Genomic DNA, 20,341 nt, shown 5'->3' with positions numbered 1-20,341 from the left:
TGGAGGATTGCATAACTGAATTAAAAACACTAAAAAGTATTATCTGGTATCTAATTTTCTATTCTACAAAAATGTAAAAGAATTGTGTGTATGTGTGTGTGTGTATATGCAGCATATGTATTCATGTGTGTTTGTGTATAGACACACACACACATACACACACACACATAAACACTCCATATGGAGGAAGCTAAAAAAGCTCTTTGCTATGAATTGTGTTTTGATAACTTTGATAATTTTGTTTATAGAATTAGTGATGGGAAATTTATGGAGGAAAGAGATATGTAATCCAGAATATAATTATTACATCAATATACCAAGTGTTTTTTGTTTTTTTTACTGCAAAAGCAATTATGTACTGGGAAAAACAAAAATCAATCTTTCTTCCTTCTTTTATAGCAATAAAATCTTCTTCCTAAAGTAACCTATAAAAGGAAGAGTTGCTTATATTCTTTATGGCTTTTATGTCCATTTATTGCTCTTTTATAGTATGCAAAATGGATTCAGGTTAACAGAAAAGTGGATATTTCTCTCCCTATTTTCTAACTGCATTTTCTTTTAGTTTTATGTAGCAAAATCAACACAGTTTAGTTTGCTGTAAGAGCCTGTTCTCCCTTTAACAACCTAGAGAAATCAAAGCATTATATGGGAAATAGTAAGGACCTTTCACAAAAATGAAGAATTCTCATTGTGTTCATTGTGTTCAGATGTCTGGCTTTTTAAAGACACGTGGGTATTATAGATCATAATGTTTGAAAACCTAAGCATTCAGTGAAGTACAATTTTGAGCCATCTGTTTAGCAATCTAAACAGAGGCAAAAGCTTTTATGTTGGCAAAATGCCAAGCACTAACTATTGTTGTTTATGAAGACAAATATAAAAATATAAAAAACATATATACTATAAATATAAAAATGTACTGTAAAAGGTGGTTAAAACCCTTTGTCTCTGTGACACAGGACAGGTAGAAACTCAGGAACATGGTATCCTCCATTGCCTATTTTATAGAGATATAAGAGCTAAATTGATTTATCCCCTGATTAGTGGCTACCTTCATAGACCAGGCTCAAACTATACCCAATTTCTATTAAACAGTGATAGTCCTGCATCATGTTACAAGATATTATCCAGCTGTTTGCAAAATTTGGTGAACCTTTACTGACCGTAGCACTACTTAAATACATTGATTTTTTTTATTGTTCCATTCTTCTAAGTGTTATAAGAATACTATATATACTTAATATATATGATACTAATTTTGGCCTTATTCTCTTTTAACTATGATGGAGCCCATCCACTTCTGAATGTTTTCCATTGCTTCTTGTAATCTAGCCAGCTATTGGACATAGAGATTTGGCACTTTTCATGCATTTTAACTTTGATCTGGTGAGTAAATGGGATCAACTGTTTATTTTTCTTTTACCATTCTGCTTGTACTGATCTAAGAATATAATGTCTATTGACAAATAGTGAAGATATAGATCTGCAACTGAGCCTAGTTCCAAATAAAAAAATGTACTACTACTACTACTACTACTACTACTATGGATTATCGCACAGTCAGCCAGATGTTCAGACTGGATTTGGCATTTTGTCTACCTATCGAGTCCTTACCCAGGACCTGGGATAGGCAGATGTGGATGTTTGATGGTATTACAGGTATCGTCGCAGGATGGAAGCAGTTCCTAATAAGGCCGCCTTTTGCAATTGACTAATAGCGAATTTGTCAATGCCAATGGTGTTCAAGTGGTGCTCCAGTTGTTTTGGGATTGCACCCAAGGAGCCTATTACTATTGGTACTACCCTTGCTTGCTTTTGCCACAGTCTTTCTATTTCTATTTGTAGGTCTTTGTATTTTGTTATCTTCTCCAGTTCTTTCTCTTCTATTCTGCTAACCCCCGGCACTGCCACGTCCACTATCCAGACTTTTTTGTCTTTCTTATCGACAATTGTTAAGTCTGGGGTGTTATGTTGCAGGTGCTTGTCTGTTTGAATTCTGAAGTCCCAGAGCAGTTTAATTTTATCATTTTCTATGACTTTCTCTATTTTATGATCCCACCAGTTTTTGCTTACAGGCAAATGATATTTTTTGCAGATCTTCCAATGCACCATCGTTGCTACTTTGTCATGCCGCTGCTTGTAATCAGTCTGTGCAATCTTCTTGCAACAGCTTACCAAGTGGTCCACTGTTTCTTCAGCTTCTTTGCATAGGCGGCACTTACTGTCTGTTGCTGTCTTCTCAATTTTGACTTTGTATGCATTTGTCCTTAAGGCTTGGTCTTGTGCAGCCAGAATTAGTCCCTCGGTCTCTTTCTTCAATTTTCCTGCTCTTAGCCATTGCCAGGTTTTATTATTATCTGCTTTCCCAGCTATTTTTTTCATGTATTGGCCATGTAGTGCTTTGTCTTCCCATGCCTCTATTCTGTTCTTCATTTGGTCTTTCTTGTAGGCCAGTTTGGTCTCTCCAGTAGTCAGTAAGCCTTCCTGATATACTAATTTCAGTGCATCTTCATCATTGTTCTTCAGATATTCTTCCAAAGCCATTTTTTCTTCTTCAACCATCTGATGTACTTGTAGCATTCCACGCCCACCTATTTGCCTTGGTAGATAAAGTCTATCAATGTCACTGCGTGGATGAAGGGCATGATTCATTGTCATTATTTTTCTGGTCTGCCTATCCATTGCTTTTAGTTCTGCTTGAGTCCAGTCCACTATTCCAGCTGTGTACCTAATGACTGGGATTGCCCAGGTGTTGATTGCCTTTATGGTATTTCCTCCATTGAGTTTGGACTTTAAGATCTTCTTCACTCTCTTGATGTATTCACCTCTAATCTTTTTCTTGACTTCAGTGTGCTTGATGTTGTCAGCTTGAAGGATACCCAAGTATTTGTAGTACTCTTCCTCATCCAGACTCTTAATGTTATTTTCGTGGGGCATCTTGATTCCTTCAGTTTTCACTATTTTTCCTTGTTTGATAGTAAGTGTGGCACATTTGTCCAAGCCAAACTCCATTACAATATCTTGGCTATATATATGGACAGTGTTGAGCAGCGATTCTATTTCAGATGATGTTTTTCCATACAGCTTCAGATCATCCATGTAAAGGAGATGGGATAGTCTGGTAGATGTTTTTGATGTTTGATACTATTATTATTATTATTATTATTATTATTATTATTATTCTCATTGGCATTGGGTCTATCCAATCCTGGCTATCTCCCATCTGATTATAAAACAAATATGATTATAGTATATAACTAAAAACCTGCTACATGGCTTTACAATGTAACTTCTGCAAAAAAGTTGCAAGCAGACATTGATTTCAAACAAGTTTTAAAAGGCATTTTAATGGGAATTCACAAAAGTATAGACAATAAAATATTGCAACTTTCTTCTTCAGCACTAAACATTCTGCTGTTTGATCTCAAGATCCAGAGTACGAAATGATCGAAGTACACAATGTAATATGACTTTCCTGTAGGACAATGATTAGCATAAATATCATTTGATATTTCCCAAGAATATTTTTAAAGGAATTAGGATTTCTTATTTGTTATTGTTTTGATTGCTCACCCTAGGCCCACACCTGTATGTAGAAAGTCCCTAGCAACAAAGATCTACCTCTTTTTTGAAACCCCGAGAACTAAAAACAGAAACAAAATTAAACTAAACTGAGAAGTAATTTCTCCCTTAATTTTGTATGTTAATTTCAACAAAATTGTATTTCCTGAACTAATATGCGATTATCCTTCTGTATTCATACGCCATCATAATTAGGATGCAATTTTCCAAGGTGGAAGAAATGTAAACAAAATAGGCAGGGTATGCATAAACATGTACATGCTGTATGTATGTATGTATGTATGTATGTATGTATGTATGTATGACTGAATAAAAAGAAAGCATCACGGTATTTCCTTTCTTCTATCCACCAGCAAGCTTAGAATAATATGCACTATGGTCAAAGCCACACTGATGCTCCAAAGTCCCTTAAATCACTTAAATATGAGCCAGCAGTGTGCAGCAGCAGCCAAAAAAGCTAATACAATCCTTGGTTGTATAAACAAAGGCATAGAATCAAAATCACATGAAGTATTAGTACTGCTTTATAAAACTTAAGACACCTGGAATACTGCATCCAGTTTTGGTCACCACACTACAAAAAAGATATTGAGATTTTGGAAAAAGTGCAGAGAAGAGTATCGAAGACAATTAAAGACATGGAGACTAAAACATATGAAGAACATTTTCAGGATTTGAATTTGGCTAGTCTAGAGAAAAGAAGGACTAGAGGTGACAGAACAGCAGTATTTCAGTATTTAAGGTGCTGCCACAAAGAAGAGAGCATCAATTTATTTTCCAAAGCACCAGAGGGCAGGACAAGAAACAATGGATGGAAACTAATCAAGGAGAGAAGCAACCTGGAATTAAAGAGAAACTTCCTACCAGTGAGAACAATTAACCAGTGGAATAGCTTGCCTCCAGAATTTGTGGGTGCTTCACCATTGGAGATTTTTAAGAAGAGACTGGACAGCCACTTGTCTGAAATGGTATAGGGGGCTGGAGAGGGGGCTGGACTAGAAGACCTCCAAGATCACTTCCAGTTCTATTCTATTCTATTCTATTCTATTCTATTCTATTCTATTCTATTCTATTCTATTCTATTCTATTCCATTCCATTCTGTCATGTAAAATGATTGAATGTGACAGATCAGCTGTATTCTGCCAAACAAAGCAATTCACCATTTCACCAGGATGCTTAGTGTGCTTTAGGCAGAGTCTACTTCTGTCAGATGGCACATTTCTTTAAGGAAGATTGACTGCCAGTTCGATAACCTTCTCATCTTTCAGATGTTAAATGTAATGTACTTGCCCAATATTCAAAAATTTCACTCACCTTAATACCTTTGTATTTTTAAATCAGCTGATAATGAAGAAAGTAAGTTTCTTATAAAAATTATATTGAAAGTGGGATTTCATCATAAAATATTTTCTACAATTAATTATCTAAGCTCACTGGAATAAGCAGCAATTAACCAGATATGGTATTTTTTTTCAGATCAAAAAATGTGCCAATAGTCTTATTTTGTTTGGTCATTATAGAAATTTAGTACAAAATATGTGGAAGTAGAAGTAGAAGAATGTAATGCAAGATTAAAATGCAACTGAAGTCATAGCAACATCTGTCATGAATAGTGCTAGGCAAAATAGCTGCAGTTGCAATAACTATTTCTAAACTGTTTTTGTTACAAATGCTATCAGTCCCATTGCCAGTATTTGGTTTTCTGAATACTAAAGATTTTTCTCACAAATATAGGCAAATATACATATTCCAGAATAATGTTGCAGGATCCAATCTGAGTTGGTCACTGGGACCAGAGATTTATTCTTCCAAGCTTTCAGATTCTTGCTGGAGCCCATCCTCAGGGAACTTCTCACTCTCCAGAATGTGTGCACTGGGCTGTTCTATGCATAATATTTATGTGGTGCCTCATTGATTGTTGTTTCCTTGTGCTGCCAGTTACTGGATACTCTGCATGGATTTCCTCTATGACTATGTAGTACAGATAGGGAGGAAGCTAACCATCAGATTATAAGAAAATGAGCAGGTGGTTAGAAAAGGAGACCCAAACTCATTGGTAGCCTCACATTGCAATGAACAAGGACATATATTCAATTTGTCCCTGCAGCCAACAATCAAACAAGATTGTTGGCTGAGAAGGGACAAAAATAGCCACAGAAATGAATGAAGCCTGAGACTAACTAAAAGCCACACACAACCAGGTACCACACAAATACTACGCATAGAACAGCCCAGTACACACATTCTGGGTAATGAAAAGTTCCCTGAGGATAGGATCCAACATTAGTTCAAAAGCTTGAAGGAATAAACCTTTGGTCCCAGTGACCGATTCAGATTGGATCCTGCAAAGATATTTTTTCTACATTTGGATATAAAATAACTCAATGCAGTGCAGTGAACTTGGAGGTTTCTTAGTCTAAATTGCTCCAATTCTCCATCTCCCAAAAATTTATTTTCAAAGTTAAGGATACATTTGTTCACTATGGAAAGACAGAGGATCTATGGAATTAGGGACTGAATTAGTTGTGGAAGTCCTCTTACCGGTGAATATATTTTGCAAAAGTATACACAAACAGTAATTCTTGATGACTACATGGTAACATGTAATTATTTTGGCAAGCTTTACCATTGGCTTCTCCATTCTCTCCCCTCCCCCAAACTTCTCAGGTTAGCCTTCCGTCCTTGAAATTTGTAGTGGTTCCCAATCCAAATACTTGGACTTGAGTCATGAGTCTGTTTAGTTTCTGAGCCCAGTCAAAGTTGATCAGTTGCCACCTTCTACTATGGCATAGTGGATGCTACATTCTGGTAAAATTAAATTATACAAAATGTAACATTTCTAGAATTGTGGTGTTATACATTTGAAACATTTTAGGTGGCTATGTGAAATTAGTCTGTCAATTGTATGAAAAGGTTATTTAGAAATTGGGGAAATAACCAATGTACTTTCATAATGAATCATGCTATTGGTTCCCAACCAATTCCTAGGACATATAAATTAATGCCACATAAAGAAAACTGATATAGTTTCTTTTCTTAGCTGCAGACAGGTAGTGTTAATGAAGCAGTGATCTTTCACTGGATCAGTGACATTTAAAAATGTGGGAAATTATGCTAGGTAAAATTAATGCAACAATGAACTTTGAAAACTGTATGGTGAAAAACAATTATTCACAGTATCAGTTGCATTGATAACAAATTATCTGATAATTATTCTCTTTTGTATAAATATTATGGATAGAAATATTGAACATGGATTATATTTCTCTTTAAAATCATGTATATACAGTATATATCTACACATTCATATACACATACTTCCAATTTTTATTCTCTATAGATGTTGTTTTTGCCTTTGGTTTATTTTACTCTTTAATACTGTATTTAATTTTTTTTATTTTTGTTTTGGTCTGCAACCTTCCCAAAAATCCAAAGACAAAAAGTTGCCCCCCCCCACTGATGTGATCAAAGATACAATTGAAATACAATTGTATGTGATGTTTTACTAATAAATAAGAGTATATAACAGTACAGTATAAAAAGAAAAGACTAAATAAATAAAATACTAAATAAAGAAAGGGAAGGGAAGATGAAGGGAAGAAGCTTCAGTTCACAACACTGTAATTTGGAAGCTCAATATAAATTCATTTTATTTTATTTTATTACAGCAACAACAAATGATAAAGTGTAACTTCTTGTGACTATATGAGTATGTCCATGCAAGCTTTTTTTTAAGCTACTGGGAGCCAGTTTGGTGTAGTGATTAGGTCTCGCTTAGAAACCAGGAGACTGTGAGTTCTAGTCCTGCCTTAGGCATGAAAGCCAGCTGGGTGTTTTTGGGGCAGGCTCTCTCTCTCTCTCTCTCTCTCTCTCTCTCTATCTCTCTATCTCTCCTCTCCCTCCCTCCCTCCCTCCCTCCCTCCCTCTCTCTCTCTCTCTCTCTCTCCCCAATCCAGTTCACAGGGTTGTTGTGGGAACAGGAAGAGGTATTATGTATGTTCGCCACCTTGAGTTGTTTATAAAATAATAAAGATGGAATAAGAATGAATGAATGAATGAATGAATGAATGAATGAATGCAATCAACATAGGATTATTTTTGCCATTAGGCTTTGATTCTCCTCTTTCTCAGGAACCCATCGCTGGATCCCATTATGCTGGATAATTTTTGTCCTCTTTTTCACCTCCCCTTTTTGAGAAGGTAGTAGAGAAGATGGTTGTGCAACAACTTCAGAGGACCTTGGAGGAAGTGGATCCTTTTCAGTCTGGACTGAGACCTGAGTAGGGGGCAGAAACAGCATTGGTTGTGTTTTGGATGACCTCTGCCATGGGCAGGATAGGGGTTGTATATCTTATCCTTGCCCTACTTGACCTCTTGAGAGCTTTCAATACTATGGTATCATTCTGGATTGACTTAGGGGATTGGAAATGCAAGGCATGATACTGTGGTGGTTCCTTCATAATCAATGTTCATCAATGATGATTGGGAAGGAGAGGTCCTGCCTTTGGTTTCTACTTTGTGGGGTGTCACAGGACTAGGTTCTTTCTGATGATTTAATATCTACCTGAAACCACTGGGTGAGCTCATCTGTCACCTTAGAGAGAGGTATCATCAATATGTGGATAATGTTCAGTTATATAGCTATCTATATATATATTAATGGGTACAGAGAGAAAATATCAGATTTCCACTATGTCAAAGTAGAAAATTCAAAGCTGGCATTTGGAGAGAGAAAAACTTGATCTCAAAATAATGAGGAGATAAACGGAGGAAAATAGCAATGTGTTGACAAATAAAGAATAATTTTGTGATCAATCACTCAGTGAAGCATATTAAAATTAATTGGCAGAAGCTAATTTGATCAGAATTTGATTAAAAAAACATTTCTGAGATGCTATTACTGGTGTGAAGCAAGTCCCAGTTTAATGAAAGAAATTAAAATTAGTATTACTTATTCACAGAAAGAAAAGCTAATCTCTAACTTTTCGAGTTTGGTAGTTAGGTGTTCTTGATTCAGGAATTTGTTTAACTCTTTCAACTGCATGCATGTAAAATGGAGCTGATTTGAAGCTCTTACCATACATCTTTTCTTATGGGAGTAATAATAGGGTTCCTCCTCTCTGTTCTTCCATTAATCATGCTTGCCAACTGCCAACTTCTTTACCTCAAAATCTTTTCTCCTTCCCTACCTTCTTGTCCAAAAGAATGAAATTAACTGCTTGGTGTTATACTTCACCAGATATATTCATTTATGATCTCCTCCCCTGAAGAATGACAGCTACCTGTTCAAGAAAACAGGAAAAAATATATATACTCATGCTCTGTGATTTCAGGAAAAAAGTTAAATGTTCTGGTCTGATGTATATTGAGAATGCTATCTGGAGGTAGCAAAAAGATAATGTTCCAGTCAATTGGTCATCTTTTGTAAATTTATCAAAACAGGTTGATTTCCCCCTCACCTCATTCATGTATTCTAGATTATTTCCAGAACTGTGTGGTATAGTTCTGAAATACTCTGGTTTCTCTGTTCCTGGAATTTATCTTTTGCCTGACTCCTCAAATATTTGAGATCATTTATAAAAGCTACAGTTGCCAACCTGGTGGAGATCAGAAATGGTGCACAAAGGAACTGTTTTTCACTAAAGAGGAACTTTTTTTCACTGCAAAGAGGAACTGTTTTTCACTAAAATTTCCCAATCGGAACTTCACATTTTCTTATATTTTCTCATCTTTATACTCTGCTTCAGGGCTTTTGGGAAAATAGATAATGCAGTAGAATTCTTCTCCAACAAAATTCTCATTCTTCTGCTTGGTTATTGCAAGTACTGTTAATCTTCACCTGAAAAACAGCAGTAATATATTCCACCCACCTCATATTGCATGCCAATAACTATCTGCACAGTATATAGTAAGACCCCAGCACTAAAGAAAATACTGTAGTTAATGTTGAATCATATTCACATGGGATTCCAGTAAGCCTCTGTCAGGATTCAGTTTGCACGAAAGCCTATATATAGTTATAAGGCCTCTGTTGTTACAGTGTATTATCACAGGTATTTGACATTATCACTACTCAGATGTGCACATCTTTACTGTAGTGCCATTTAGGCCCATATGTCAAACTCCATGCATCTGGCAATATCAAGGAAGCAAAAAGTACATATAATATTGGGATTAGTACAGAAAAATGTATGAGGAATTTCTCATTTATGGGAAGCTAATTAAGGTAGAGCCTCTTCAATTTGCAATTTTTCTCAAACTTCCTCCCATCTGATCTACAGTAACTTGCTGTTTATAACATAAGCTGTCAATTGTCTCACCCAGCATTCCTTAAGTGTTCATGTCTATTCCCAGTTCTAATCCTTTTCCAGCCTCCCTATAATTTCTGAAACTACAGTGTTTATAGAAACCACTGTCAACATTAGTTTCACAAGAATTCCAAGAAAGATTTGTGATTCCTCTTTGTATTAGAAAAACATTTTGAAAATTTCTTATTTTTTCCAAATGTTTATGTAGATTATCTTACAGATATAGTGGATGAAGAGAAGCAAACATTGTTCTAAAAGTTTTTCCAAGGTCTATTAGAATGGAAAAGCCATCTGTTTGGGGGACTTTTGTGTAGACCCCCAAGTATGATGCTGCTAAATAAAAAGTATCCTGAAAAAGCTGCTTCCAACATTTTGCAGCATCTCATTCAAGTTTGACTTTTAAAAAGCAATTTAATTTCTCAAAACAAAAATCATGTTGACTCTATGGGTTATTTTTGTGAACCATGTCCCACAAAGAGGTGAAAATAAATAAGTGGCATGAGATTATTCAATTATATCAAAGCATGTCATGCCAAAGTCTTCTGACATTAATTAATTTATTGATTAAAAGGCAGTTTAAGGAATATGGACTTAAATTTATACAGCACAGCCGATCATGCATCAGTCCATTCAGGGCACCTGTAAAGATACTTATTGATAAAATGGTATCCCTGTGCTTGTTTTAAAAATGATTGGGAAGTACAGTTTCCTGTACAGCATCTCTCTGTAATTCAATAAAGAAGGTTGACTTTTTTCAGGCTTCCAGTTCAACTTGAAAATTTAGCTTTAATGTATGGAATCTTTAAAACAGTATCATGGGGTAGGAGAGAGCTCACATGGCAGCTGGAAAATATTAGGTTATTAAAGATTTACAAAGAGTACATAGTAAGTGAGAGATCTAAAACATTTCTTCCAAATCACAGCTGTATGAGATAGGGTTATGCAGAATATATTTTTTAGATTTTTATTTCTTTCTAAATGTACACTGCCTATTCCAGCTAGCTAGCTGGTAAATCACATATTTGGTTTTTATAATGGAGATTCACATTGCTGCAGTACGTTGCATATTATTATATCCAATCAACTTAATTGCATACCATGTTTCTCATTGAAAAGTACATATTTCTATGCAGTAGCGTGAAGGCATGAATCACTATTGTAGATTGTGCTCACAATTACCTTAAATGTACCCTTTTCACTACTTCTGTTTTTAAGCAAATGCAAAATTATACTAAAAACAATGTTGCTTTTTATCATGCAAAGCTGATCAGAGTTCTGGATAGTCAATTCCTCTTGACACACCTCTCATTGGGTTCTGTCTTTAATTATTAATTTATTTTTTTTGTTTCCAATGATATTTCAAATTCTATAGGTGCTGCACATTATATTTCATTCTTCTTCCTCATCGGTTCCATGGCCAATCTATCACCTAAAAATTATACTACAGTAGTGGGTCCCAAGCACGCTTTTTCAACAGGTAAAGACTATCTGCAGCAACATCATCTTTTAGAAGGGAAAGGTCACTTAATCATTAAATCTTTATTGCAGGTAGAGCCAATCTGGTCTAGTGATTAATGCACCAGGCTAAAAACCAGGAGACTGTGATTTCTAGTCTTGCCTTAGGCATGAAAGCCAGCTGGGTGACTCTGGGCTAGTCACACTATCTCAGTCCAACTCATCGCATAGGGTTGTTGTATTGAAAATAAGAGTAAGGAGTATTAGGTACATTCTCTGCCTTGAGTTATTTATAAAAATAATACAGGCAGGATAAAAAAAATAAAAGTTGAGGTTTTAACTTTATCTAGTCTCCTTATATTTCCAAACTGCCTGCTAATCAAGAAACATATATTACTAAACAATTTTTTTCTCCCCTCCCATTCAGAACATCCTCACCATTCTAAATAAGATTAGGAACATATCCTTGGATATTTCATGTTGGCCTGAAGGATTAAAGATGTTTTTCAGCCAACCACTCTTTTTACCTTCTTCTGGCTTTCCTATATAAACAGAGCCTTGACATCTACACAGCCTTGGCTGCCGAACTGCCAGCAGTTTCACATTCTCACTCCTGTCTGCCTTAAGAAATGTGCAAGACAAAGCTGTTACTGCTTGTAACCATAGTGACACCTTGACAGAATCCAAAGAAAACATCGTTACTTCACAACCTAATGGATTTGCCTCTTGAGCAAAGCCCCTGAGATAGAAATATGCCTGCAATAGAAAAGCCATTCATTATGAAGTGTGGCTCATTTTGATATGCATTGCATTGGATAGTGATAAGTGAGATCCAGCGTAGTGTTAGAAGTGTCAGAGACAGAGAGCCTCTCTCTTTTCATATATCTGTTTAGCTTGCTGAATTCAAAGTTCATTTATGTTCTTGATCTCAGATAAAAATACCTCCAGAAAACAGTCCACTTCTCTTGCAGCCTGATAAAGGATGGATTGCAGGAAAAGTAATTTGGAATTAAAGTTCACTAAATATGGCAACTTGAAACATGTGAAAATAAATATTATTTTACTATCATCAGAAAGGCAATAAAATCATAAACACAAACACACCTGAGGGCCAAATAATGAAGATGCTACTTTTGGAAGCAGAGGTTGTCTATTCAGCCATGGTAATGTATTCTTTTCAACCAGGACTCCAATTCTCTGAAAACAGATAGCCTATTCACACACCCAGAAATACAGGGAAGAAAGAAAAAGCAAATGACACTTGCCCCTATGCATTTTGGTCTTCCAATTGATTAACATATCCAGGATTTGCTAATGTTTTTATTGATTTGACTTGCAGAAAATATCTCCCTATTTCTGGACTGATATAATATACTGTTATTGTAATTGTGGGGAATTCTTTTCCTCTCATTCCTGATTCCTAGAGTTTGTTATCTTTCCAGTTATTTTCTGCTTTAAACAATAAGGTAATGCTTAAACAATTTTTTTTGCTATAATTATACAAATTCCTTAACCAGGTCAGTTAAAGAGTTGCCAACTATCCTTGTACAACATGCTAAGCTTGTTTGGTTTCAACTTTGGCTATTTTTTCTGGTTTAATGTAACATCTATTTAAACAGTGAATTGCAGAAAGAAAAACCTATTCACTGGAAGGTTATAGATTACAGGTCTAGGATAGGTTGGCAAACAGATGTTTTTCAATACCCCAGTCTGGGACTGAGAGAAAGTGATTGGCTCAAAGCCACCCAGATGCCTTCTGTGCTTAAGGAAGGATTACAATTTGGATCTCATTCTTATTCCAGCCTCTTAATAACTACAGCACATTGGCACTCTCTCAGACATACACAGATGTCATATGAACACTGCCTATTCGTATGTCCTGAAAATGCCTACAAAGCAATATTTTCACAATGGATCATGGTCTGCTATCTGTTATTTCAGTGGGATTTAAATAGAGCAGGTTAATCCATTCAAAAATCTTGGGTTGCTGGTGGAGTAACAGAAAACAGAAGTGTTGCAGTGCAAAACTGTTTCAGTTAAACAAACATCCACATCTTCTGACTACTGATCTTACCAGTTTTCTAATCAAGATCTGGGCAGGGTCATTGTTAAAAGCAGACCTAACTTGATATTTTCCTAATGTGGTGCCTATGATATAAATGTCTCTCTATACAATTGTCTCAAGAATGAAACTATCAGACTGAGGCGCAGTGAATAATATATGACCAAGGATGAAATGCAAAACTATACACTGTAAAAGGGTTGCAGTTAAATTATAGCACAAATCAAAGAATAGGAAGCTGATCATTTTCCTTTGATATTAATGCAATGTTTACTTACCTACCAGAGTTGAAGAAGCTTCTTGGATGAGAAGCAAAATGTCTTCAAAGAAAAACAAATGTCCAGTTGCCTCTTGAAAAAGCACCTTTGGGATTGCAACGTTTATTATACAAAATATACACTTCTAATGTGTTAACCCTCATATGTACAACTAATCTACTGATCTATGCCTAACGATGTATTTATAAGTGACAATGTTATAAATATAACTGAAAAGTGACAATACATTACAAATGTATAGATTTCCCTTTTTCCCAGTGTTTTTTTTAAATGCCCACCTTTTCCAACAATAAGGTAGAATTATCATAGTTCTTTTCCAAGCCCTTACCTTTAAGGGTTGGGAATTCTGTTCCTTTTACTCAGGTACAGGTGTAGTCCTTTGCTCTCTTAAAGTCCCAGGAAACACAATCCATAAAGCAGCAATACAATTCATAAGGAAAAGAAAAAACTCAGGTTCATCAGCCTCCGACATAGACTAAGATAGTTTTAACCTGTATGCAGAATGACACTACATCACTTTGCTTCAGACTGCCATGGAGAAAGCTACCTACAAAGTGACAGGGCCAATGAACAACATCAAAGAAAACATGAACCAGACCCAAAGCTAAGCAAATTGGATGGTGATCACGCACAGTTCAGATGATACAAGCCTCACTTAGAAAACATGGAAAACTGATATAAAAGATCCCATAATCCAGTAACATCCACATCAGTGTAATGACTCAGAGGTCAGCCCCTCCCAGATGCTTGTTAAGAAGGAGAAAGAGAACAGAAACATACAGAACAAATATAAACCATAGTAGACAATATTTAAAACCAATAAACTGTTCAATCATCCACATATGTCTGTGTCAGTAATGTAATCTTAGTCATGATTGAAAAAAAATCTTTCTTAACCACCTTGGGGCTTCAGGGTTGGGGGAATATAAAATTATGATAAATTTATCTTAATGTATATAGTTTCCAAAAAAAGAGATTTCTTCTATAATGTTTCACATGGAGCATTTCAAGCTTTCTCTTTAATGAGGATGAATGTCCAGTCTTAAAACATTCCAAGTTATTATTAAATACTGAATGCAGAAGCAGCAAAATCCCAGGTACAGAGATAGCAATCGTATTAACAAGTAGCATGCTTCTGTTCTCATCATTTTTGATCAAACTTCTTCCATAAATCCCCTTCTATCCTGTGCTGAGCTTTTGCCATAAATGTCTCTATCTGTGGGAGAAGTTGTCATAGCAATTACAGTTAAAAACTTGACAAGCCCCTAAAATCATTATAATTCACAAAAATTATAATCTTTTGCGTGTATCATTTTAAAATATAATTTTATACCTCAAAGGGGAGGGAACATAGCACAATATAAATAAATTTCAAAATAAGTTAATTATTGGGTGGGGGAGGAGCCAGCAAGTTAGGGAAAAAACCATGAGACCCAGAAAAGGTACTGTTACAAGGAAATATCAGTTTGTGCTTTGGATCAAAGAACAAAATCGAACTACAATTTTGTTATTAGTTTGTGGCCACATTATTTTTGGCTCCAATTTGGAACCCACCCTGTTGTTGAGAACAGCTGGGAAGACCTTTATTGTGTATGCCATCTTTTATTTTTTACTGATGTTACTGGGTTTTTTTCTTTGTTTGATGGTTGTGAGCTGCCCAGAGTCATTGAAATTCAGGCACCCTACAAGCTTAATATATTATTGTTAGCGTTATATTTTCAATCTGGAGCAAGGATCTCTATCCTGTCTCTAGTGGTATAGAGAAAAGCTTCAAACACATGAAATAACCCAAAGAGTAATCCTCTTTGGGCAGGATAAAAATATTGCCTAAAAATTAGCAGTCTGGGGGAGATTGTCCGTATACAAGTAGTCTTCAGTTTACAACCATTCATTTAATGACAGTTTGAAGTTACAACAGTATTGAAAAAAGTGACTTATGACTATTTTTCACACAACTGTTGCAGTATCCCTGTGGTCACATGATCAAAATTTGGATGCTTGGCAACTGGCATGTATTTATGATGGTTGAAGTGTCCCAGGGTCATGTGATCACCTTTTTCGACTTCTGACAAGCAAAGCCAATGGCGAAGCCAGATTCACTTAACATCTGTCTTACTAACTTGACAACTGCAGTGATTCATTTAACAACTGTGGAAGAAAGTTTGTAAAATGGGGTAAAACTCAACAATGGTCTTGCTTAGCAGTGGAAATGTTGGACTCAATTGTGGTCATAAGTCAAGGACTATTGACTAGTAGATAAAACTTAGAGAATATTAGCTAAGTATCCAAAACAACAATAATTATAACTTTTATTAGCAGGCAAACTGATTTTTGATTGTATTGACATTACAGCCAGATGGAAAGGCAGAAAGGCACCTGGATCTAGTAAAATGAAAAGGAAGTTCAACCACTCACTGATGAAGAAGCAGGTGAGACATCTCTATGCCATGAAAGGAAGAAATAAACAAATGACATTATAGCAATGCCAAGACGACACATGTCCTTGTTACATACCCCATGGTTTTTCAAGATACGCAATCTCCTTCTAAAAGAAGATTGCAAAATCATTCTTTTTTTTACAAAAGAGGGCTCATCCTCCTCTTTTCGTCATCTGTCTTTTTATGAAAACCAAGACTCTTGACTCCTATCAATGATATAGTGGCACCCTAGGTGATATATGCAGATTTAATTAAATTTTCTGCCAGGCTGAATTTGAACCAAGCCAAGAATCTTTTCCAATGGGCTAGTTCTGATATGCTTCCCCATTGAATAACAGTGGCATCATTTAGTCAGGACTCGCATGTGTGAACAATGATAAAAATATCATTCAATACTAAAGACATTGTTTTTAAAGCAGTCAGTTCACGCAGTAGGGAGATGAGTTTACATGACTGAACCAGCCAAACTGAGAACTATTCAAAAACCCAACTGGGGTCAATTCAGTGGTAGGATTCAGCTGGTTTGTACCACTTTGGCAGAACCGGTAGCTAATTTTTTTTTTTTGCCCAGGCCCAGAATGAACTTCCAGAAACAGCATCCACACAGAGAACTGGTTGTTCACATATTTGAATCACACCACTGGGTTAATTCTTTTATCAAAGGCACACTAGTAGTTCTACTCATTGTACTGCTGATACTTTGGGAGAAACAGCTGGAGGACATGTAACTTTGATACAGGAAAAACGAATTAATACAATATTCCAAATGTTTGTTTAAAAAAAAAATTGAGTAAATTGTGCACATTTACTCTATGGTTACCTAATCTTTTGACATGTCTGAGTAGCTGCTGTTATTTCTTCTGATTTCCATATGTTTTAACTGCTATTGTCTCATCTGATTAAGGGCAAAGTGCCCTATACTGAATGTGATAACCCACTTCAGTACTGAGCATGGAAGGAGGAGAATGAGATTATAGTTTAAATGGTACAAACAACAAAAAGAGTACATTATCTTCATTTTCCAGGACTCCTTGTAGCTTTTTCTACTTTATGGATTACCTGGGAGCTGTACTTCAGAACTACAAAATGACTATAATCTTCATCAACTGGTCTGAGTAAAAAATGATTACGGAGGCACTTCGACAAAGCCCTCTTGCACTTTGAATGTTACATATAGGCAGTAATACTTTAAGCGTGGTTTAAATATATGTTACTAAGAAAGTTAAGGTTTCTCTCTGCTGATTGCTTGATTGTTTAAGACTTTTTTCTTCTGTACTAATAAAAAAAAGGAATATATTTAGGACAGAGATGTCCATCTCAGAGGAAAAACATAAATTCTTGTAGAAGAGAAGCAGCCGAAAAATTCAGAGATAACCTAAACATCTTGATTAAAGAATTCACCACATTTAGGGGAAGAAAAAAGGGAAAAAAATGGTGGAGGAATTCTCTGTCTTTGTTTGAAGACTTTCACTTTCTCTGACTTTTGCAACAAAGTTTCTTCAGAGTAATGGACTTAGCCTATTGAAATTGTTACAGTTTGTGTATAGAGGCAGGAATCCTAAGATGTAAAGTTATAAGGATGGCTTCAAAACGTCTGGCTTCCTCTGTCCCTAAAGCCTCTATTTCCTCTCCATTGACTCAGACTCAGACTGTCTCTCAGCCTAAGCCAAAGACACCTCCTCCCTCTCCCCCATCTGCAATTTCACAAAGATTTACAAGAAGCTTTAAAAAAGAATGATTTGGATATTAAAGAGGAGGTAGCTGATCTTTTGGATTGTAAAATGGCTTCAGAGAGAGCTGTTATGGCAAAATTATTGGAGGGGAAAAATAAAGAAATAAGGGAAGATATAATTTTAGCATTTCAAGGTTTACCTATGCATATTGAGAAAATTGATGACAAAATGGAAGAGGTGACTGAAAACGCAGCAAGACTGGAAAGTAGGGTTGAAGAAGTTGAGAACAAGATAGATATGACACAAGATGAATTAATTATTTCACAGTATAGAGATATGGAATTTGCACTGCGTATTAGAGGGATGAAAGAAAATCAGCAAGAAGATTTAAAGGAGGTAATTATTAATGATATCACTTTTAATCTGGGATGGAAACTGGAGGAAATTTGGAATGAGATAGAAAAAAATTTCAGAGTTAATTCATGGGTTGCCAGACAAAAAAATTTACCCAGAGATGTGGTTATCTATTTTTCAAGAAGATCTATACGTAATGAAATTTTATAAACAGAGGCTTTTTATAAACAGAGGTTCCAAATTGCAGCTCAAGACGTTATGATTTTAAAAGAGATACCTCCAAAAATTCTAAGAAGAAGAAAAGATTTTGCTTTTCTAACTGAGGAGTTAAAATGTCGTCAAATTCAGTTTAGATGGGAGATTCCAACTGGAATAGCAGTGATTTATGAAGGAAAGTGTTATAGATTAACTACAGTATCAAAGGCAGAAGAATTTTATAACTCTGTTTTGAAGGCAAGTTCCTCCTCATCTTTACAAACCAGTAAAATTGAAGAAGAGCAGATAATTGGAGGAGCAACTTCACTGATTGTTAGAAAAGTACAAGGTCAACCTGCTGCACAAAATTTGGAGATAAAAGAACAAAGGATGACAAGAGCTGCGTATAAACGTAGAGAGAAGCAGCAGAAGTATAGTGAAACAACAGTAGGTACTACTACTACAGAACCTGTAGGAGGAGCAAGACCAAAAAGATCTTCAACAATTGATCTTCAAGCCATGCTTCAAAGGCTTCAGGTCGGTAGGGATGGCAAAGCTCCTGACATGGAATGTTAATGGCCTGAACTCACCACAGAAAAGGAAAAAAAGTTTTTCATTACCTGAAGCAACATAATAATGACATAATATGCTTGCAAGAAACTCATATAACTTTAAAAAATTCTAAATATTTGACTAATTCTCGTTTGGGATCACATTTTATGGCTCCAGCTCCGGGGAAAAAAGGGGGTGTTGTAATTTATGTGAAGAAAAATTTATCGGCTGAATTAATAGAATCTGATCCTCAAGGAAGATATGTTTTTATAGATTTAGTATTACGAGGCAAGAGACTTCTTATTGTTGGAATATATGCCCCTAATCAACAACAGAAGCAATTCTATAAGTTTTTGCATGGAAAAATAACTCAATTGGATTACAAATATGTAATTATGATGGGAGATTGGAATGGAGTTTTGGATTCAAGAAAGGACAGAAAGGGCACTTTCAAAACTCTTACTTAATCTAAACTACCTAAAGCATTTTTTGATATGAGAGATGAGTTGGAACTTATTGATGTTTGGCATGAAACGAATATAAATAACAGAGATTACACTTTTTATTCAGACAGACATCAATCATTTTCAAGGATTGATTTTATTTTAATTTCCAATGATTTTTTTTCTAGGGTCAAGAAGGTTAAGATTTTTCCTAGGACATTGTCGGATCATAGCCCTGTGTGGTTGGAGTTATTTGTGGAAGAGGGGACTGGAAGATCCTGGAGACTGAATGAGAATTTGTTCACTCGGGAGGAGTTTGTACAAAAATGTAAAGAACATTTGAAGGAATTTTTTGTTTTAAATATGAATAAGGGAACATCAATGCCTATGGTGTGGGATGCTAGTAAAGCTTATATGCAGGGAATTTTGATTCACATGAATAATGTATTTAGGGGTAACTTGACACGAAAATGTAAAGAATTAGAAGAAGAGATTAAATTAAAAGAAGAAGCCTTTGCTTTGAATCTGATGGATAATAGGTTAAAGGCTGCTATAAATACACTTAGGGCACAATTTAATATGTTGATGGCAGATCAGGTGGCGACAAATTTCGTTATATGAAACATAATACTTTTTGTAATGCAAATAAGCCTGGGAAGTGGTTAGCTTATCAATTACGTAAGAAACAGAAAGCAAGAATTATAGAGAAAGTAAAATATAAAGGTACTGAGGTTTTTCAATATAATTTGATTAAAAAGAGTTTTTTAGATTTTTATATAAAATTATATGCTAGTGATAATATACATGTTGCAGAAGTAGAAAAGTATTTACAATCAGCGCATTTTCCTAAACTTTCTAATGAACAACAAATTATGATGAATTGTTCAATTACCTCAGAGGAAATTGGTTTAGCTATTAAACAGTTAAAAGTGGGAAAGTCTCCAGGCACAGATGGATTGACCACAATGTATTATAAAATTTTATCTGAGGAAATGATGGA

General features: G+C 35.4%; 1 long non-coding RNA gene across 1 annotated transcript; it reads left to right on the top strand.

Moving 5' to 3' along the window:
* Positions 1–11,266: 11,266 nt before the first annotated feature.
* Positions 11,267–20,015, top strand: LOC120309705. Its single transcript, XR_005557159.1, has 3 exons — positions 11,267–11,368; positions 16,039–16,115; positions 19,530–20,015. It is a non-coding gene; the product is annotated as an uncharacterized LOC120309705 (long non-coding RNA).
* The last annotated feature ends 326 nt before the right edge of the window (positions 20,016–20,341 follow it).

This window comes from Crotalus tigris, unplaced genomic scaffold, assembly GCF_016545835.1.
Source record: "Crotalus tigris isolate CLP2741 ecotype Arizona unplaced genomic scaffold, ASM1654583v1 scf7180000018056.531417, whole genome shotgun sequence".
NCBI lineage: Eukaryota > Metazoa > Chordata > Lepidosauria > Squamata > Viperidae > Crotalus > Crotalus tigris.
The sequence above is the reverse complement of the archived record's forward strand: the minus strand, read 5'-3'. Positions and strand labels throughout refer to the sequence as shown.